This window comes from Gossypium hirsutum, chromosome D08, assembly GCF_007990345.1.
Source record: "Gossypium hirsutum isolate 1008001.06 chromosome D08, Gossypium_hirsutum_v2.1, whole genome shotgun sequence".
In the NCBI taxonomy this organism is placed as follows: Eukaryota; Viridiplantae; Streptophyta; class Magnoliopsida; order Malvales; family Malvaceae; genus Gossypium; species Gossypium hirsutum.
The window spans coordinates 5,314,882-5,335,683 of NC_053444.1; the positions used below are offsets into that span (position 1 = coordinate 5,314,882).

At 38.4% G+C, this 20,802-nt stretch overlaps 1 long non-coding RNA gene across 1 annotated transcript; it reads right to left on the reverse strand.

The window, feature by feature from the left end:
- Positions 1–3,254: 3,254 nt before the first annotated feature.
- Positions 3,255–4,848, reverse strand: LOC107917447 (uncharacterized). Its single transcript, XR_001689732.2, has 2 exons — positions 4,109–4,848; positions 3,255–3,709 (listed from the first exon to the last, which is right to left on the reverse strand). It is a non-coding gene; the product is annotated as an uncharacterized lncRNA (long non-coding RNA).
- Between the last annotated feature and the right edge of the window lie 15,954 nt (positions 4,849–20,802).

The following is a 20,802-nucleotide window of genomic DNA, read 5'->3' on the forward strand; positions in this document are numbered from 1 at the left end:
GCTTTACAGGTTTTTATGGTTCGCCAATTAAGCACAAAAGGAAGGATTCATGGAGCCGCCTTAGATAGTTAAAAAGAAGCAACCAGATGCCATGGCTTGTTATGGGAGATTTTAATGAAATACTCTTCTCGTTTGAAAAAAGATAGGGTAGGTTAAGGGAGAAAAGACAAATGTTGGCATTTAGGGAGGCTTTGGGAGATTATGAACTGAATGATTTAGGCTTTTCAGGTCAATGGTTTACGTAGGAACGAGGTAGACTTCCAAACAATAACATTCGTGAAAGACTTGATAGAGGGGTGACAAATCCATTATGGTGGGAAAAGTTTCCGAATTTCTCAGTCCAACATAAGTGTCATAGTATTTATGATAATTGTCCTATAATTATTAATATAATGACGCATGGAAGAGGGAGATTTGCGAATAGTAAAAGCCCAGTGCAATTCAATGCTAACTGGGTACTGAAAAACAATTTTGAAAAGTTAATCAGTCAATAGTGGGATTTGGGAGAAAAGGGTCTGCCAGAGAAATTAGAAGATCTGAAATTGAAATTGAAATCTTGGGATAGATCTAGTAGCAGATCCAGATGAAAGACCAGGGAAGAATTAAAATTGTGACTTAACAATTTAAATAAAGAAGATCCAGATGAAGACATCTTGGCTGAATTAACAGAAGTTAAACTAGCACTAAATATGAAAGCTGACAAGGAAGAATTATTTTGGGAACAACGGGCAAGAGCTAATTGGTTACGAATAGGGGATCGAAACACCACTTTCTTCCATAATTTTGTAACCCAATGCAAAAGAAAACATGCAATAAAGATTTTGGAGGATGGAAGGGATGGATGGGTGGAGGGTGACAACGCCATTATTGAACTTGCGACTGATTTCTTTCAAAAACTATTCTCTTCCAAACCATTACAAAGTGGTGAAAGGCTTAGAAGCAAAATAAAACTGTGCATTACAGAATATTTAAATGAGGAACTCGTTAAAGAATTTAAAGAAGAAGAGGTGATGGAAGCTTTAAAAAGTATGGCACCTCTCAAAGCATCTGGAAAAGATGGATACCCAACGTTTTTTCTACCAAAAATTCAGGCATATTATAGGAAATGACGTTGTTAATTATTGCCTCTAAGTGTTGAATAATGGGAAGAATTTTGAGGAAATTAACAAAAACCAATATTGTGCTTATCCCTAAGGTACAAGCCCCTGCGAATTTGGGACAGTTCAGACCCATAAGTCTTTGTAATGTCATCTACAAATTAATCTCAAAAGTAGTGGTTAATAGATTCCGAAGGGTGCTACACTTATGTATCGAAGAAACGCAAAGTGCATTTGTCCCAGGAAGATAAATAACTGATAACATTCTAATAGCTTATGAAATTTTACATTCCTTCAAAAAAAAAAAGATGAGGCACAGGATATTTTTCCTTAAAATTGGACATGAGTAAAGCCTATGACAAAGTGGAATGAAATTATATTGAAAATATAATGAAAATGTTAGGCTTTTGCAACAGTTGGATAGATCTTATAATGAGGTGCGTAAGAACAGTGTCATACTTGGTAATACTTAATCGGATTCAAGGGACAGAATTCAAACCAACAAGAGGAATAAGACAAAGAGACCCACTAAGCCTAGACTTGATCATTAGTCGAGCCACCTGGCTTGGCCCGAAGGCCCGCCCAAAATGTGGGAGGGTTTGGGAAAAAATATAGGCCCAAAAAATGGGATTGGATAAAAAAATAATGCCCATTTAAAAATGGGTCAGGCCTCGGGTAAGGCATTTTTTGCCCAGGCCTGACCCAACCTGAATTCACTAAAGGACAAAAAAAATATGCTTTTTTTGTTTTCATTTTTAAATATTATTTTATTGTTGTTTTCTCCCTATTTTGCTACCATTTTACTTATTATGTTGCTACTATTTTGTTGTTATTGTTTGGATATTGTATAAAACTTATTTTATTGTTAATTTTGTTATTATTTTAGAGGCATTTGCTTGTTAAGTTGAATTTATCTTAGTGTTATTTAAGTCTACATATTTTTTAAAATTTATTTTCAATTTGTTGGGAAATATTTATTTTGATGTTTTTAGTATTTTCATGTATTATATATATTTAAAAATTATATAAAAATAATATAAAAATTAATACATGAGGGTCGGGTTAGGCCCGGGTTTTAGTATTTTTATCCAAGTCGAGCTTGAGCAAAATTTTAGGCCCATTTTTTGGGTCGGGCCAATCTCGTGCCTAGTAAATGGGCCTAAATTTTTAGTTGAACTCGGTCCAACCCGGCTCATGAGCACCTCTAACTAAGCCCATACTTATTTATCATATGTGCAGAAGGCTTCTCTAAGCTCCTAAATAAGGCTAATAGGGAAGGAAAATTTGAAGGGGCTAGAGTGGGCAGAGGTGAGCTAGCTATCACCCATCTTTTCTTTGTTGATGCCAGCATATTATTTGGGAAAGTAACAATGAAAGGCGCAACTTCAATGAAATCAGTAGTTAATGAATACGAGAGTATTTCTGGACAACTGGTGAATTTCGAGAAATCATTGATTTACTTCAGGAAAAATGTACAAGACAACCCTAAAGAGCAAATAGGGGGAGTTTTGGGGGTCCGAATTTCAAATAATCCAGAAAAATATCTGGGTTTACCAACAATGGTAAGGAGGAGAAAGAAGGGTGCATTCCTAGAACTAAAAGAAAGAGTTATTCAAAAATCGAAGAATTAGAGTATCTATAATTTTTCCTTTGGTGGTAAATAAGTTTTTATTAAATAAATTTTACAAGCACTTCCAATCTACGTCATGCAATGTTTTAAATTACTAGTATCGTTTTGTAAAGAATTAGAAAATCTGATCAGTAAATTTTGGTGGCACAATTTAAAGACTAATAAAGGCATTCACTGGTGTAATTGGTTTGCGATGTGTAGTCCAAAAGCGTTTGGGGGTATGGGGTTTAGGGATTTAGCAATGTTCAATACGGCCCTGTTGGCTAAACTGGGATGGAGACTAATCACCCAACCTGCTTGTTTGTTTGCGTACCTTATGAAGTTAAAATATTATCCGCGTGATAAGTTTTTGAATGCAAGGTTAGGAGCTTACCCCTCTTTTACCTGGTGCAGCATTTGCAATGCACGAAGCTTATTAGAGGAAAAAACAGGCTAGAGGATAGGAAACGGTGAATCAACAAACATCTAGAATGATTTTTAGCTACCCACCCCGGATGATAGAAGAGTAAAGAATCAACACATAAATATCAACAATTCTAAAGTAGCATATCTAATTAATAAAGATTTGTTTTCATGGAACTACAAGGCAATCTGGAACTTACTGGAAAGGGATCAAATTGAGGCAGTCCTATCTATTCCATTGGCAAGCAGGACTCAACCGGATGTTTTAGTATGGCGAGGGGACAAATCAGGCGAGTACACAGTTTAGAGTGGCTTTAAATGGCTAATGACTAATACTCTACAACTACAGGATTATGCTACAGACCAAATCGACAAAAAAGATTATTTTATAAAGCTTTGGAATCTCCTGCTCCCAAGTAAAATAAAAATACATATGTGGAGAGTTTCTAACAATTTTCTTCCGACGCTCAGTAACCTTAGGCTTCGAAGACTCAGGAACGATGCTGCATGTCCAATCTGCTCAGTTGGAGAAGAAACTGTGGAACATCTTTTTCAAGATTGCGCATTCACAAAATAGGTCCTGTAGGAAGTTGGTTTGGACATCTCACACATAAATATAAATCACACATGGAAACAATGGTCAACCTCTTTCTTCTACATGAATAACATTAAAGTATGTGCAACCATGGCAATTTCTATTTGGGTAACCTAGTATAACAGAAATAGACTTTACCATGAAGGAAAAAAGGGAAGGGTACAAGAGGTTATAGGTTTTATTAGAGCTTATTTACGGGAATTAGAACAAGTTAACTCTTTAACAGAAACTAGAATTAAACCAAGAAAGGATTTCTGGAGACCCCCCAAAGCAGAACAAGTTAAAGCCAATTTTGACGCAGCATTTTCACAATAAGACATGACAGCAACAGCGGGAATCTTTATAAGAAATCATGAAAGTCTTGTAATGGGAGCATGTACTTACCCTCTAGGGAGAACAGGGGTTCCGATCACTGCAGAAGCGAAGGCGTGTCTTCAAGCCGTCATATTTAGGGAATAAATGGGCTTTCGAGATTTGGTTGCTCTTACAGTCATTAAAAAACTTAAATCAGACTCAGCGAATAGATCAGCGATTGGCAACATTATTAATGAAATCCAAAGAAAAAGATTCAGTTTCGTTAACTTATCTTTTGAGTTTACCCTTCAAAAGACAAATGAAGCAGCGCACGCCATTGTAACTTGAGGGTACAATTTGACTAGCCCATCCTATTGGATTGACGAGGTACCGATGGAGGTTGAACCCATCACAGTCAATGACCAAATAAGATTTTTGAACCGGCAGAAAATGGTCATTTCTGTTTGAGCCCGGGGATGCAATGCAAAAATGACTGTCCTTACTACCCCCTGATGAACTCAGATTTAGGAGAAATCTGGCATGGCGCTTCAATGGGATCATCTACAGTGATGGAAAGGAATAGCCAGTATACTCCATTAAAACGTCTAAAGATGCAAAGAAGAGGAAATGTGATTTTTGATAGACGGTAGGTTTTATGTTTCTTCAGTTTTTCTTTTAGGTTTTACTTGCTTAGGATCTTATCTGTGGCCTTTCAATTTCTTTTCTCTTTTTATTTTTTAGGAAAACCTAAGGCACCACACCGATTACCAGTAATTTCATGACAGTTTTTAGGACAACTATTGAGTATTTATTTTTGATAAGTGTACCACATATCCTCTTTAAATGCATTTTGATTTTATCTCAAAATATATATATTTATAAGTTAACTTTTAAAATAGGTTTTGTCACAACTCAATACATTAAGAGTATTCAAATTTTGGTTAAAACTAAATTAATTAATTGAATCGATTTAATTCGGTTAATCGATCTAATTTGGTCGGAGGTCGATTAATGATTGTTTGAAAGTTGTTCGAAATCGGGTAATTAACCAAATTAACCGAACTTAATAATTAATAATACAAATTATATGTAGTATTAATTCGGTTAATACGAATTCTCCCACTTAGCAAAAAAAATCTTAAACTTATTTAAATTTCTTTTCTCATAAAATGATTGTTTTAAGGTTTCACCCGTGGATATGTTAACTTATTCAAAAAAAAAATTATTATTATGGATTTTTTTTAAGATTTATGAAATTAAATATTATTTTTTATAGTCTTAACAACAAAGAGATTGTGTTGTTTATCCCGAATAATTTAAACTTCATAAAGTTAGATGGATATATCCCGAATAATTTAAGGCATCTACGATAATAAAGTTTAAAATGATACCGAAATTACTTGTCATTTTGTGTGAAAGATGGAAGCCAAGAACGCATACATTTTTTTCATGTGAGGAATTAATTATAACATCAGAAGATGTCATTTTAATAGCTAGTCTTCCAATCAACGGGCAGGTGATAATTAGAGATAGTAATATGGATGCAAAGTCAAGTGTTATTGATTTGTTGGACGTTGCATCATCTTAGAATGAGAAAAATTAGACGAGAATTGGGTGAAATGTACATTCTTAGACAGACTTGTCAAATTGGTCCTGCACTATATGCAAATATAGAGTAGATTGATCGATATGTTAGAGTTTGAATGCTTTAGACCAAGACAATCAATTCCATTATAGTAGTAAATCAGAGCAATTAACTCTAGGTTCCACTCCCGTGCAAACTCCCATCGGTACTGACCATATCACTACATACATGTCGAAATATGGTGTACCGATTGGTACAAAAAAATAAAATATAATTTTAAAATTAAAATTTTTTATTATTTATTTTGAATTAAATGAATTGTGGATTTTGCAATATGCATGGTATAGGATGATCTTATTGTTTAATTTATGCAATAATTTTTTTAGATTATTTATTTTAGTTTGTTTAATGGTGGATTGTATTTGTGAAGCTTATTAAAGAATATTTTCATGTAATTCATGAGTATTTTATATTTAATATTTATTTAATCTCATTATTTATTTGTACATATGTTTTATACATATATATAAATTATTTTAAAAAATAGTGATAAATCTGAAACAATACATTTAAATATATTGACACTTGTACATATTAATACCAGTAGAAAAATGGTACGTCCACTGGTACAGTACTAGCAACCTTGCTTTAGATGATAAGAGGAATGCTATTTCTAGATAAGTCTAGCAACAAGGTCCGTGCCATGTGTTGACACCATTTTTTGAATGAAAACGGGGTCGACTTGGATAAAAAAAAAGAATGAAAACGGGAGTCGCCACCGATCCTTTTTGATGAGGTGTGATCGGGTCACCTTGAAAAGTGGTTGTTTTTAATAAACGATTTAATTTTTATTAAAACAAAGATTTTGGTCTGTGAAATTTAAAAAAAAAAAACGGGTTCGGGAGTCAGTTACGCACGAGGAAGGATCAGCACCCTCGATACGCCCAAAATTGGTACCTAGTTGATTAATTAGTGTCTTAGTGTCGAAAATTGAAAATTTGAAGGGTTTTAAAAAAATACGATCCTTAAAAGAAAACTCTGATAACGTGAATTGAAATATAAGATTCTCTTGTTCCGAAGGAATATCACATCCAGCACATTAGGACACGATACCCTAAACCATCGAAACCAAGATCACCTTATAGTTTAATAAAACTATATTTTGAAGCTTTAAGAGGATATTTGGCTGTTTAGTCGAACGAGAAATCGAAACCCAGCACGTTAGGGCACGTTTCCTCGATTTTCCAAACGCGAAATATCGCCTTATTTAAAAGTTTAAAAAGGATATTTGGCTATTTGGTCAAACGAGAAATCGAAACCCAGCACGTTAGGGCACGTTTTCTCGATTTTCCAAACGCGAAATATTGCCTTATTTAGAAAAATTTTCCTTTTGATGTTTGGTGTTAATGCTTGACAATAACGAATACGACAAGGTAAGCAAAGTAAAGTGAGTAACAACAATACAATAGGCAAAATGAAATGACGAGGTGATTACATACACAAGGCATACAAATAAATAAATAGAACTAACATTTAAAAAAAGCACAAGTGTATATGAATAAATAAACAAGCACCCAATAACAATGATGACAATAAATACAATTATGTAAAAATGTATATGCATGTATAATTTAAAACCATAAAATAAGAAATATATATATATATTACAGAATATGAAAACATAGATAAGTATATACGCATATATGAAATCGATAAATATTTAAAAAATGTAAATGTATATTTATATACTTACAAATCGTGATAATATAAGATATATGTATGTGAATTATAAAATATATGAAATATACAAAAAGCATTTTTAAGAGTATAAAATATATAAGTATGTATATGATGTAAAATATGCATAAATATATGTAAGTGTATAAAAATTATGAAGTGTGAAAAAAATATGTTTAAATAGGTATAAGTACGTATATCTACATATATATGTAAAAATATAATATTTAAAAAAGGGGGTATATATATATATGCGTAATATATATAAATTTATAATATAATGTTAAAATATTCACATAATATACATAATAATAGTGTTGAAAACATCTATTAATAATAAATATACACTTATATGTATTAAAGATATATTCATAAATATAAAAAACATATACTAATAATCACAATAGTAAAGACAAAAAATGTATACGTAACATAATGCGAAAATATATAAATGTTGTGATATCTAAAACATATACATAAAAATGAAAAAAATGTATGACAAATAATGCAAAGATATTTGTATGAGATGATGGGAAATATACGAATAGCACGATATTTACAAGTGTATGCCTAATATAATTATAAAAAAAATGATATAAATAAATGAATACATGAAAATAATACCATATACACAAAAATACCTATATATATATGTAATGAAATATGTGAACAAATATTAATATTAATGAATATATGATATATGTATATAATAATAGAAACGAAACAAAATATATATATAGTTAAATATAATACAATAATAATAAAACAACAATGATAATAATATTATATATATAACAATTTATATTTAAAATTGAGTTAAACAGCAAAAATATTATGAAATTTAAGGTAAAAAATTGAAGAAGGGATGAGATTGGATTAAAAACCAAATCTCTGGGGCGAATTTTGAAAGAAATTAAAGGAGAATGAACTTATCAGAACGCGCGTTAAACTATGGGGGATCAAATAAATAATTTGTCCAAACACTTGAAACGACACTGTTGGAAGGGGGACTAAATCGCAAAGTGTAATGAATTTCAGGGTCAATTTATAAACAACGAATAACTTAATTGCGAAATATAAAAATGCGGAAAGGCCAATTGCGCAAATAGCCCTTCCGCTCAAAAACACGCGGATCCTACCCTGGTGTGGGTCGGGTCGACCCGCTCCACGTCCGAAACGACGTCGTTTTATCATTAAACAATGGGGGACCAAAACGGTGCGTTTTGGTCCCCTATAAAAGCTAAAATTTTTTGAAAAAATTCATTTGAGACCAGGTGAGGGAAAAAAAAAGGGAAGAAAGAGGGAGAGGGAGGGCACGGAGCGATTTCCGGCAAAAGGGGGGGTACCGGACGGCCACCGGAGGCTCGCCGGCGCCGGCGCTGGCCACCGCACGCGGTGGCCGGAAAGGTAAAAATTTTTTATTTTTTTTGCTAACTCCCTTTTTTAGATTTATGCTATGTAAAAATATGTAATAGAGAGTTTTTGAACAATAAAAAACCTTAGATCTGACTGCCTTTTCTGTTTTTGGTCTTTCTCGCTTGAATCTGCTTTTTTCTTGTATTCTTAAGTAGCATTACAGTTGAAAAATGAAAAGAAAAAATCCCCCCGTTCCCATGACAGATTTCGGCTTTTAAAGCCAATATATTTGTTTTGTTCCTTTTGTTTATCATTTTCCCCATCATCGCATGCTTTCTTTGCTGTTGTTTCTGTCTCTGTTGCAGGTGGTGGGCACGGTGGAGCAAGTGGGGGTGTCAGACGCGTGGGGCGTGGTGGGCGAGGAGGTGGAGCGGCGGCTGACAATGGTGGGAGCTAGGGCTTGCTGCTGGAATCTTTCAAGCAGATGGGCTGTTAGGGTTTTAAATTTTGGGCTCAGGTAGTTTTAGGATTGGGCTAGGTTGGTTTAGGGTATTGGGCTAGGTTAGTTGGGTTTTGGGTTTATTTTGTAATTGGACTGTTGTTTATTGTTTTAATATTCGGGCCTGGGCATAAAATTGGGCCTTACAGCTGCCCCTCTTTGCGTGTTATCGTGTAACGAGAACAGAGCAAAGACTAAGAAAGGCCAATTTTGCCCGGGCTCGTCGAGTTTTGACTTCTTTTGGTGCTTCCTTTCTTCAAGTAACCTCATTCTAGTCCACTGCGTCTTATGAATCTTCGATCTGCTCTACTGCAACTTTAGATACGCCTTGTAGCTTCAATCTACTCTGCTACAATTCCATGGGGATGAGATTTGTGTTTTTCTTCGTCCGCTCAATTACTGCTTAGGGAGACAGGATTTGTGCTCTTCACTCTATTCCACTGTTGAATGTAGGGAGATAGAGTTATTGGTTTCAATGTACTCCACTGTAGTCAGGGAGGTAAAATCTGCCATCGTCGATCGGCTTTCTTCGATCTACTTCACCACCAGTATGGGAAGACAAGATCTGCATCGTCGATCCACTTCCTACCAATATAGGAAGACAGGACCTGCTATCTTCGATCTACTTCACGCCAATACATGAAGATAAGATCTGCTTTCTGCGATCTACTTTGCCACCAATATGGGAAGACAAGATCTGCATCTTCGATCCACTTCCTACCAGTATAGGAAGATAGGATCTGATATCTTCGATCTACTTCACGCCAATACATGAAGACAAGATCTACTTTCTTCGATCTACTTCGCCACCAATATAGGAAGACAAGATCTGCATCTTCGATCCACTTCCTACCAATATAGGAAGATAATATCTACTTTCTTCGATCTACTTCGCCACCAATATGGGAAGACAAGATCTGCTTTCTTCAACCTACTTCGCCACCAATATGGGAAGACAAGATCTGCGTCGTCGATCTACTTCCTACCAATATAGGAAGATAAGATCTACTTTCTTCGATCTACTTCGCCACCAATATGGGAAGACAAGATCTGCTTTCTTCGACCTACTTCGCCACCAATATGGGAAGACAAGATCTGCGTCGTCGATCTACTTCCTACCAATATAGGAAGATAAGATCTGCTACCTTCGATCTACTTCACGCCAATACATGAAGACAAGATCTGCTTTAATGACTTCAATCTATCCCACTGTAACTTCAGGGGTATAGGATTTGTTTCTTTGATCTGTTCTCTGGGGAACATGACCTGCAAAATCCATTTCATGGACCTATTTATGCCTAGTGTTTAGGATGACATGATCAGAATGAATCAAATGCTCCTAACTAGATGTGTATGTATTATATTTGTAGAATGTCATGAGAATGATCCATTTTTAATGCTTAGGTTGTCATTCCTCATTGTTCATCAAGGTTCTATCACTGATGTCTTCTTGTTCAGCCAGTTTGACAGAAAACCCAAAGAAATAGACGCTATTTAGACTATCATTTCTCAAATGTTTCCAACCCTTAGGTTTGGTTAGTTCTAAACAATAGTCCTGTTTCAGGTCCTCGTATTATTTAGAAACTTTCAGAGTAATATGCAGAACTCTTTCTGCATGTGTATTGTCAATCCATTAATCGTTATTTCAAGGAAAAATGCTTGAAAGATTATCAAAATGGACAAAATAAAATTTTGCTGAGAGCAAAGCTCGAAATGAATAAATCAATCAAGATAGCAAACTTTGCTGAGATATGATGAAAAAGATTATCACAATGAATAAGATGGAATTTTATTGGGAGCAGAGCTCTAAATGAACAAATAGCAAATTTTGCTAAGATAAGATAAAAAAAAAACAGGTGCTCCAGATATCGCAGCATGAGCTCCTCTGCACAAACTCTGTGTTTAGAAATCCTAAAAGACTTTGTTGATGCCCCAAGATATAGCATCTCTCCTTCTTGTTAATTCGGAGAAGACAAAACTACTCTATGCCTCAACTTTGATCGAAAATTCGAATTGCCCATTCCTGGGTTTTCAATTCAAAGCCCCTTTGGTCTCAAGGTGCCCTTTGCGGGTTTTCGCCTTGGCCTCTCCCCTTTTTTTTTTTTTTTTTTTTTAGGCAAAGTACCTCTTCACTGAATCCGAATTCACAGGATTGGGCAAGCTTTTGCCATCCATCCCAGTTAAAATTAATGCCCCTCCTGAAAAGGCCTTTTTTACTACATAAGGTCCCTCCCAGTTTGGCATCCACTTTCCTCTGAAGTCCTTTTGTATGGGAAGGATCTTCTTCAGTACCAAGTCCCCTTCATGGAAGTTTCTAGGACGAACTTTCTTATTGTAAGCTCGCATCATTCGTTTCTGGTACATTTGACCATGACGGATAGCTCTTAACCTCCTTTCCTCAATCAAGTTCAGCTGATCATATCGGGCTTGGACCCATTCTGCTTCATCTAACTTTAGTTCTGAAAAAACTCGGAGAGAGGGAATTTCAACCTCAATTGGTAGCACTGCCTCCATCCCATAAACCAAAGAGAATGGTGTTGCCCCGGTAGAAGTCCTGACGGATGTTCGATAAGCATAGAGGGCGAATGGCAACTTCTCGTGCCAATCTCTATAGGTCTCAGTCATTTTCCCCACAATCTTTTTGATATTTTTATTGGCTGCCTCCACCGCACCATTCATCTTCGGACGATATGGTGATGAGTTGTGGTGCTTGATCTTGAATTGATTACAAACCTCTGCTATCGTGCTATTATTCAAATTTAATGCGTTGTCTGATATGATCCTTTCAGGCATTCCATACCGACATATGATTTCCTTCTTTAAAAACTTGCTGACAGCTGTCTTTGTGACGTTGGCGTAAGAAGTAGCCTCTACCCACTTAGTAAAGTAGTCAATCACTACAAAAATGAAACGATGTCCGTTTGAAGCCTTTGGCGATATCGGCCCAATGACGTCCATGCCCCACATGGAGAAAGGCCATGGGGAAGTCATGACGTGAAGAGGTGATGGAGGCACATGAATTTTGTCTCCGTAAATCTGGCATTTATGGCACTTCTTAGCATACTTGATGCAGTCTCCTTCCATGGTAGACCAATAATATCCAAATCTCATGATCTGTCTGGCCATTGTGAAACCGTTAGCGTGTGTTCCACAAATACCATCATGGACTTCTTCCAAGATCTGCTTAGCCTCCACAGCGTCTACACATCTTAACAGCACCTGATCTTTTCCTCTTTTGTACAGGATTTCCCCATCTAAGACGTAACCACTGGCCAGCCTCCTCAACATTCTTTTGTCATTCTCAGTTGCTTGGTTTGGGTATTCACAATTTTTCACGTATCGCAATATGTCCTTATACCAAGGGTTGTCGTCCTTTTCTTCTTCCCGCAATATTACAACAGTGGGCTGGAGCATCATAAATGCTCATTTGGATAGGCTTCACATCCTCTGGTCTATTTACTTTGATCATGGAAGCCAATGTAGCTAAAGCATCGGCCATCTGATTCTCGTCTCGTGGGAGATAACAAAAAGTGATGTCGTCAAACTCCTCAATCAATTCTAGGACCATCCTTCGGTAACTAATCAACTTAGGGTCTCTTGTTTCCCATTCGCCTTTGAGCTGATAAATTACCAATGCTGAATCCCCATATACCTCAAGTACCTTGATTTTGCATTCCATAGCCGCGCGGATTCCCATGATACATGCTTCATATTCCGCCATGTTATTTGTGCAATCAAAATCTAGTTTACTGGTGAAAGGATAATGATCACCGTTTGGAGATACCAAGACTGCCCCAATCCCGTTGCCCATGGCATTTGAGGCTCCGTCAAAATTTAATTTCCAAGTATTGCCTTCTTGTGTGCCCGTTTCAATAGTTGCCACATACATCAGATCCTCATTTGGGAAGTCAAAGTTCAAAGGCTCATAATCGTCCAGGGCTCTACTTGCTAGGAAATCTGCTATCGCGCTCCCTTTTACAGCCTTTTGATTCACATAGGTTATGTCGAATTCAGATAGTAGAATTTGCCATCGGGCCATCCTTCCGTTTAGAGCAGTTGACTCCATCATGTATTTCAGAGGGTCTAACTTTGAGATTAACCAAGTCGTATGGTACAACATGTATTGTCTCAATCTCCGAGTAGTTCAAACCAATGCGCAACATAATTTTTCAATTGGCGAATATCTCGTTTCGCATTCAGTAAACTTCTTACTGAGATAATAGATCGCTCTTTCTTTTCGTCCTGACTCATCATGTTGGCCGAGCACGCACCCCATGGAATTCTCAAATACTGCCAAGTATAGTATTAGTGGTTTGTCAGGGCAAGGTGGCATCAGTACTGGGGCGTTGGACAAGTAATGTTTAACTCTTTCGAAAGTTTCCTGGCACTCCTCGTCCCATACACCTGGATTGTGTTTCCTAAGAAGGCGGAATATGGGGTCACATTTCTCAGTTAATTGTGAAATGAATCGAGCGATGTAATTCAGTGTTCCTAGGAAACCCCGAACTTCTTTTTGAGTACTTGGCGGAGGTAATTCTTGTATGGCCTTAACTTTGTCTGGGTCAATTTCGATTCCCTTTTCGCTGACTAAGAATCCTAGCAGTTTTCCTGATCTAGCCCCGAAAGTACACTTGGCTGGGTTAAGTTTTAGCTGGAACTTCCTTAACCTCAGAAACAGTTTTCTCAGAACTTGCACGTGTTCCCTTTCTGTTCTGGATTTTGCGATCATGTCATCAACATAAACTTCTATCTCTTTATGCATCATATCATGGAATAATGCTACCATGGCTCTCTGATATGTTTCTCCCGCATTTTTCAATCCAAAAGGCATCACTTTATAACAAAACGTCCCCCACATCGTTATGAATGTGGTCTTTTCCTTGTCTTCAGAAAGCATCTTAATTTGGTTGTACCCGGAGAAACCATCCATGAAAGAGAACAGTGAGTATCCGGCCGTGTTGTCTACCAAGGTATCGATATGAGGCAGTGGGAAATTATCTTTTGGACTGGCTTTGTTCAAGTCTCTGTAGTCCACACACATTCGCACCTTCCCATCTTTCTTAGGAACAGGGACTATATTGGCTACCCATTCTGAGTACTTGACCACCTGTAAGAAACCAGCATCGAATTGCTTCTTGACTTCTTCTTTTATTTTTAGCAAGATATCAGGCCTCATCCTTCGAAGCTTTTGTTGGACTGGTTTGCATTCTTCCTTTATAGGCAATCGGTGCACCACAATATCAGTACTTAAACCTGGCATATCTTGGTAGGACCATGCGAAGACATCTTTGAACTCTTGAAGCAACTCAACAAGGTCTCGCCTTGTTTCCTTGGCAATGCAAGCACCAACTTTTACCTCTCTGCCCTCTTCTAAGATCACGACTTCTACTGATTCCTTATAGGGTAGAATTTGTTTTTCTTCTTCTTCCATCATTCTTAACAAATCCGGAGATAAAACGCTGTCTTGGTCACCTTCAAAATCTTGAGGATTATCTATACTCATGTCTTGCTCAAATAGAGACACTGAATTAGTAACAGAGTCGCTCATCTCGTTGATATCTGAAGACCTGTTATTGGAACAAATGGAGGCCCAAATAAAAGAATCTAAGAATACTTGTATGCATACTATGATTATAAAGGGAATGAAAAGAATGAAAGAATATTTGCTCAAGATGAAACTGAATGATAAGTTTTCACTGAAATTAGATTTTGGACATGTGCCTTTTACAAAAGATTCTTATCGCCCCCAGGCTTAGGGCGACAAGTGTTCTGAATATTACTCTGAATTAGTTCTAAATGTTACAGGGATCTCTTCTGCAGTCCAGTTATTCAAAACACTTCCAGGTTCGTAAGGACGAATGCCCGATAAATTCCTTTCCACCCTTTCTTCCGCGGATATGGCATTAATGTCCAACCTCTCAATCCTTCCCTCTGTAACCTCATCCTTCTCTTCAGGGTAGACAATTCCCCTTGAAACAAAAGTCTTAGATATATGGGGAAAGGTCATCGGTCCCCACTTGACTTCTATCCCGCCCAAATGTGCTCTTCTCTTTTCCTGCTTTTTCTCCATCTCTTTCCTCCTTTCCCTCGCATTAGACTTATATCCCAAACCATAACGGTCCTGTTTGTTAATTAGGATCGGTACTCCGACCCTTCCCTGGAGGTATTTTCCCAATCCTCTTCCAGGCAATGCTCCCTTTCCCATCGTTAGCTGTAAGCTCATTGACGTAGCTTTGGATATCTTAGGCTCTGGGATTTTGCTCATCTCGATGACAAATGTGGCATTTACGAATTCCAATGATCGGAATGAACATTCTATCGCTTCACCATCGGCCTCTATGTATGGCATATCATCGGTGACTGATGCAATGATGTCTTCTTCTGCATCTATAGTCACCAATCGACCCTCCATCACCAATTTTAACTTTTGGTGAAGTGACGATGGTACAGCTCCTGCAGAATGGATCCAAGGCCTCCCCAATAGGCAATTGTAAGATGGTTTAATATCCATTACCAAAAAGTCACCTCGTATGTATTTGGACCAATCAATAGAGGTATCTCGATTCTCCCCATCACTTTTCTCTCAGTGCCATCAAATGCTCTCACTATATTTTGACATGATTTCATGTGAGAACTGTCCACAGGTAACTGTTTAATGTGGACAGGGGTAAAACATTCAGGGCCGATCCATTGTCCACGAGTACTGCCGGTAGTATACACCCCTTGCAACGGGCAGTGATGTGCAAGGCCTTGGTAGATCCCATACCACCTGGCGGGATCTCATCATCATTGAAGAAATGAAATTATCGGCATTTATATTGTTAACCAGGCGATCCAATTTGTTCACTGAGATATCTTTAGCGACATAGGTCTCATTTAGCACTTTTACCAACGCATTACGATGTATCTCTGAACTTAGAAGTAACTCGAGCACTGAGATGCGAGCGGGTTGCTTATGCAATTGTTCCACCACGCTATACTCACTATGCTTCAAGAATTTTAGGAATTCTCTAGCCTCATTTTCGGTCACCGGTGTGTTAATTTGCGGTTCAATTCCGGTCGTCTTCGTTTTATTTTGTTCAACCGCCAAGGCTTTTCCTTTTATAGGTTCCCTTTTTGTATTTCCCAGGTCGTAACGTTTTCCACTACGCGTATAGAAACCTGCGTCATTACCCTCTTCTGAAGCATTTATCGGGTTCTCCTCTCCCGTGATCATCACATTGCAGTCGTAATTCCAAGGAACCTTTTTGCTATCCTTGTAAGGAAAGGCTACAGGTTTTTGGATTATGACCCTTGGCGCCATTGTATTCCGGATCCTGTACTCGTTGGCCTTGAAATAATCACCACTGGGTGATTTGGGGCCTTTCCCGTAGGCCCCTCCTCCGAGGCATAAACTTCTCCATTTTCAAGTCCTTTGATCTCTTCATAAAATTCTAGCTCTTTGTTGTCCATCAGATTTTGCACCAAGGCCTTGAATTCAGTGCAGTTTCGAATGTCATGGTCTTCTTCAGCATGAAACTCGCAGTACGTCTTCGTTCCTTCGGGCCTTTCTTTTGAATCTTGTTTGATGAGACCTCCTTCTATCATTTGTCTCCAGACCCAACTCAATGGGGTTTTTATCTCTGCAATGTCGGTTTTGATTCTCTTTTTCTCACCTTCGATTATTGCGTTTACCCCTTTATCAGCATGGTTGGGTAACGGATTCGCTGCTACGTTGGGTCCTAATGGGTCGTCAAACTTCACATCCCCATCTTAATGAACCTTTCCACCGCCTTTTTAAACCCAGTACAGTTCTCAATTGAGTGTCCTGGTATCCCTGCATGGTATTCACATTGGGCGTTCGTGTCATACCATTTGGGATATGGAGGTTGCATGGGCTCGAGATAAAATGGAGATACTATGTGTGCATCAAATAACTTCTGATACAGTTCCCCGTATGTTATTGGAATGGGCGTGAACTGAAGTCTCTCTGTGTTAGTCCTTGTATTGGGCCTTGTGTTGGGTTCCTGCCTCGAGGGGGCTTGGTGACTAGCGGTTATCATTTTTGGAGGGCCAACAGTAATCGGTTTTGAATGGCTCTTGCTATATGTGCTTACGTTGTTTACTTCACCCTCTTTTTCCTTGGGGCTGGTCTTTTGAAGTTTTCCCCGTGTCAATTTTACCGCTCCTTACCGCGTTCTCAATCATTTCACCGGACATTACCATGTCCGAGAAGCTCTTGGTAGCACTCCCCAACATGTGGTTGATGAACGGGGCTTTCAAAGTGTTGATAAACAACATGGTGACCTCTTTTTCCAAAAGGGGTGGCTGGACTTGTGTTGCCACTTCTCTCCATCGTTGGGCGTACTGCCTGAAATTCTCGCTAGGCTTTTTCTCCATGTTTTGTAACGTAATTCGATCGGGTGTTATATCCGTTACATGACTGTATTGCTTCATAAAAGCTTGCGCCAAGTCTCTCCATGAACTAACTTTAGCACGACTCAGTTGGTTGTACCATTTGGCTGCAGATCCGATCAAACTGTCCTGGAAGCAGTGGATTAACAGCTGATCGTTGTTGACGTATCCTGTCATTCTTCGACAGAACATAGTTATATGAGCTTCAGGACAACTAGTCCCATTATATTTTTCGAATTCCGGCATTTTGAACTTAGGTGGGAGTACTAAATCAGGGACCAGACTCAGATCCTTGGCGTCAACCCCGCGATGATAGTCGATGTTCTCCATGACTCTAAATTTTTCCTCTAACCATCTACATCGGTCCTCCAGCTGTTTTGGCAGGTTCATTCTTGTTTTTTCTGTTTCTACCACATCATCGAGGTCCGGGACCACAGGATTAGTGGGATTATCCCCGGGATTAGAACCCGAGCCCATTTGAAAATGCACTGGTACCGAGGCACTAGCCAGACATTGAGGTCTAATGGTAACCGGTATCCTCTGTGGGTACACCTCTGGTTGTGCTTGGATGTTAGTTGGGGTAAAACCTGGAGGATAAACAGGGTCATCGTGATCCTCCCCAGCATCAACTACGGGGTCTTTTCCTTTGTTATTCCCTCCAGCCAATAACTGCTTTAATTGGTTCATCACAGTGTTCTGGGATTCTAACATGTCCTGCTGGATTTTTTCCAGTCGTTCATGCATCTGATCTTGCATCTCTCGTTGCAACTGTTCCAATCTTTCCATCCTTTGATCCATTACTTTTGTTTGGCGACGAGTACCGTAGTGATATTTGATTAGATTTTTGTTGGTTTCCAGGGTAACTGTCATAATTTAATTTTATTAGGGTCATTTTATGAAACTACTGCATATGATGTAATGCAAATGTATGAAATGAATGCAAAAAGAGGCATTGATTCGAATTCAATTTCATTAGAAAACTCAACTAGAAAGCAAATTTCTTTACATAAAATAAATTACATATACGACTTCGCCTTTATACCCAAGGCCTTAACCTTCCTAAGAAGCCAAGCTAAATCTCGACCTCGGCTTGATTCTGACTCATATTTTAAACTCAATACATCGGCCTGAACTGCTAATGTTTGCAGATGATCAGCCACTTCCCGCACTTGAGTCACAGCTTCGCCCATAACGTAATCTCTGTCTCTAATCTGCCTTTGAGAATGATGGAATTGCTCTTGCCATTGATCATTACTCCTCTCAAGAAGCTCCATTCGTAGCTCAGAATTGTGTAATGCGTCCTCAAGCTCCTCTACCTTTTCCTTCAGTTCTTCGATCTTATTTAAGCTTGCTCTTAATTCGATCATGGAGTTGCGACTACGGTACGAGTGAAGTGACTTTTCTAGCTCTGTCACCTTGGCTTTAATCCTGCCTTCTCATTTCGGCACTCTAACAAACTCCTTTCCAAAGCGTTTTCTCGAGCTCGAGCATCTTGAAATTTCTTTTCCCACTGATCGGCCCTATTCTTTTCCTCATTGATCTCTTGTCGCCACTGCTCTGACGTTTTGCCCAGACCGACAGTTCTCATCGACAATCGCAGCTTCTTGTAATCTGTTTTTAGACTATCCAAATCCTCTTCAGCTTTGTTCTTTCCCTTCCTTAATTTCTCGGCTTCTAGCTTGTGGATATCGATGTCTAATCCCAAATGCACTCTTTCTTCTTCTAACTGTTCTATCCTCTTTCCCAACTCAGAATTTCTTTTCTCAAAGTCTCGTTTGATGATCTCTAATTCTGACGGAACTACTTGTAGATGCTCTCTATAGACTGAACGCAATCTTCCCTCGGCTTAGGGATGTTGTCATTGACTCTTTTACTCCACCACCCATAATATTCTGAAGTTGCCATCGCTCCTATGGTAAATTTTTCATTCGGTGAACCTGTTTCCAAGCGTTAGATATTTCTCGAGTTTTTCTCTTGTAGTTTTCATCCTTATAAGAAAACTCACATTGAGCCAACCCTTGTGTTGCTGGTATGAACTGTCTCGATCTATATTGTCTTAATACGAGTAAAGGGGCATAACCGATAGCTCCCCAAATTCCGAGTAAAGGGACCCAGTCGAAATCACCACATCGATACAGGATCTCGTCGGGTACCATCCAAGGAGCTTTCCATTCAACGTCATCCTCCTGAAGATTTTGGAGAATCGTCATCCACTTCTCTTCCGTGATGTCGTCTCGTCTTGGTGTAGCAACTTGTTCCTTCAACGGGGAATAACCTTCTGAGAAGACTCGATAAGAGACATTTTCCACTTCCAAAAGTGACTATGGAACCACACCAATAGTAGCTGTGCGCATCCGATGAACCTTCCCTCCCCTGCTCTTCGACATGCGCTTAGAGATCTGAAGGTTTCTGCTAAGATTGCCGGGATGGGCGTGACTCCCTTACTAAGCCGATCGAACAAATCAGAGACGGCCTCATCTACGTGCCCTAAAGCTCTAGGGAAAATTACCAAACCATAGATACCTAGAGCGAAGACATCCACTCTTTTCTTCACATCAGGGTGTGCTAATACTAAATCTCGCAAGCTTTTCCAAGGAACGCATTTACTGTCTCCTTTCTGTTGGATCCGGGCAGCGACCCACTGTTCGCTCATCCCTGTAATGCTCATCAATTTTTTTAATAATGTGGGACACTAGCAGCTCTAGAATAGGCTTTGTCAATTTGAATCTTTGGACACCGAAGCAAGGTCGTATATTCTTCCACGGTGGGCACCAAGTCCACTTTTCCAAAAGTGAAACAACTGTAAGCAGGATTCCAAAACTGGGCTAGGGCTCGGAATAAATGCTTGTCCACTTTGACACCAAGTAGGTGAGGCAAGTCCCCGTAATCACAGTAAAACATCTGCTTGGTCCCGTCGTCCCATTGATCCCATATTTCCTTCATTTCTCGCAGATCATTTTGGACTACGCTGATACGGGTGAAGTCCCATAACTCTGATACGTACCCTTCTGCAAGACTATCGCCTTCTCTCTCCACATCGTCTCAGCCCATAATCGTACAGCTGCATTGTCTTCTACTTTATCAAGAAACCTCTTTTCCATGATAAGCTTTCTATCTATACTGAACGTGAATCGACACCTCTTTTGAAATGAAAATGCCATGCAATCACAAACAAAGCAAATTAGATCTAGGATTTAAATAAACAATAATAAA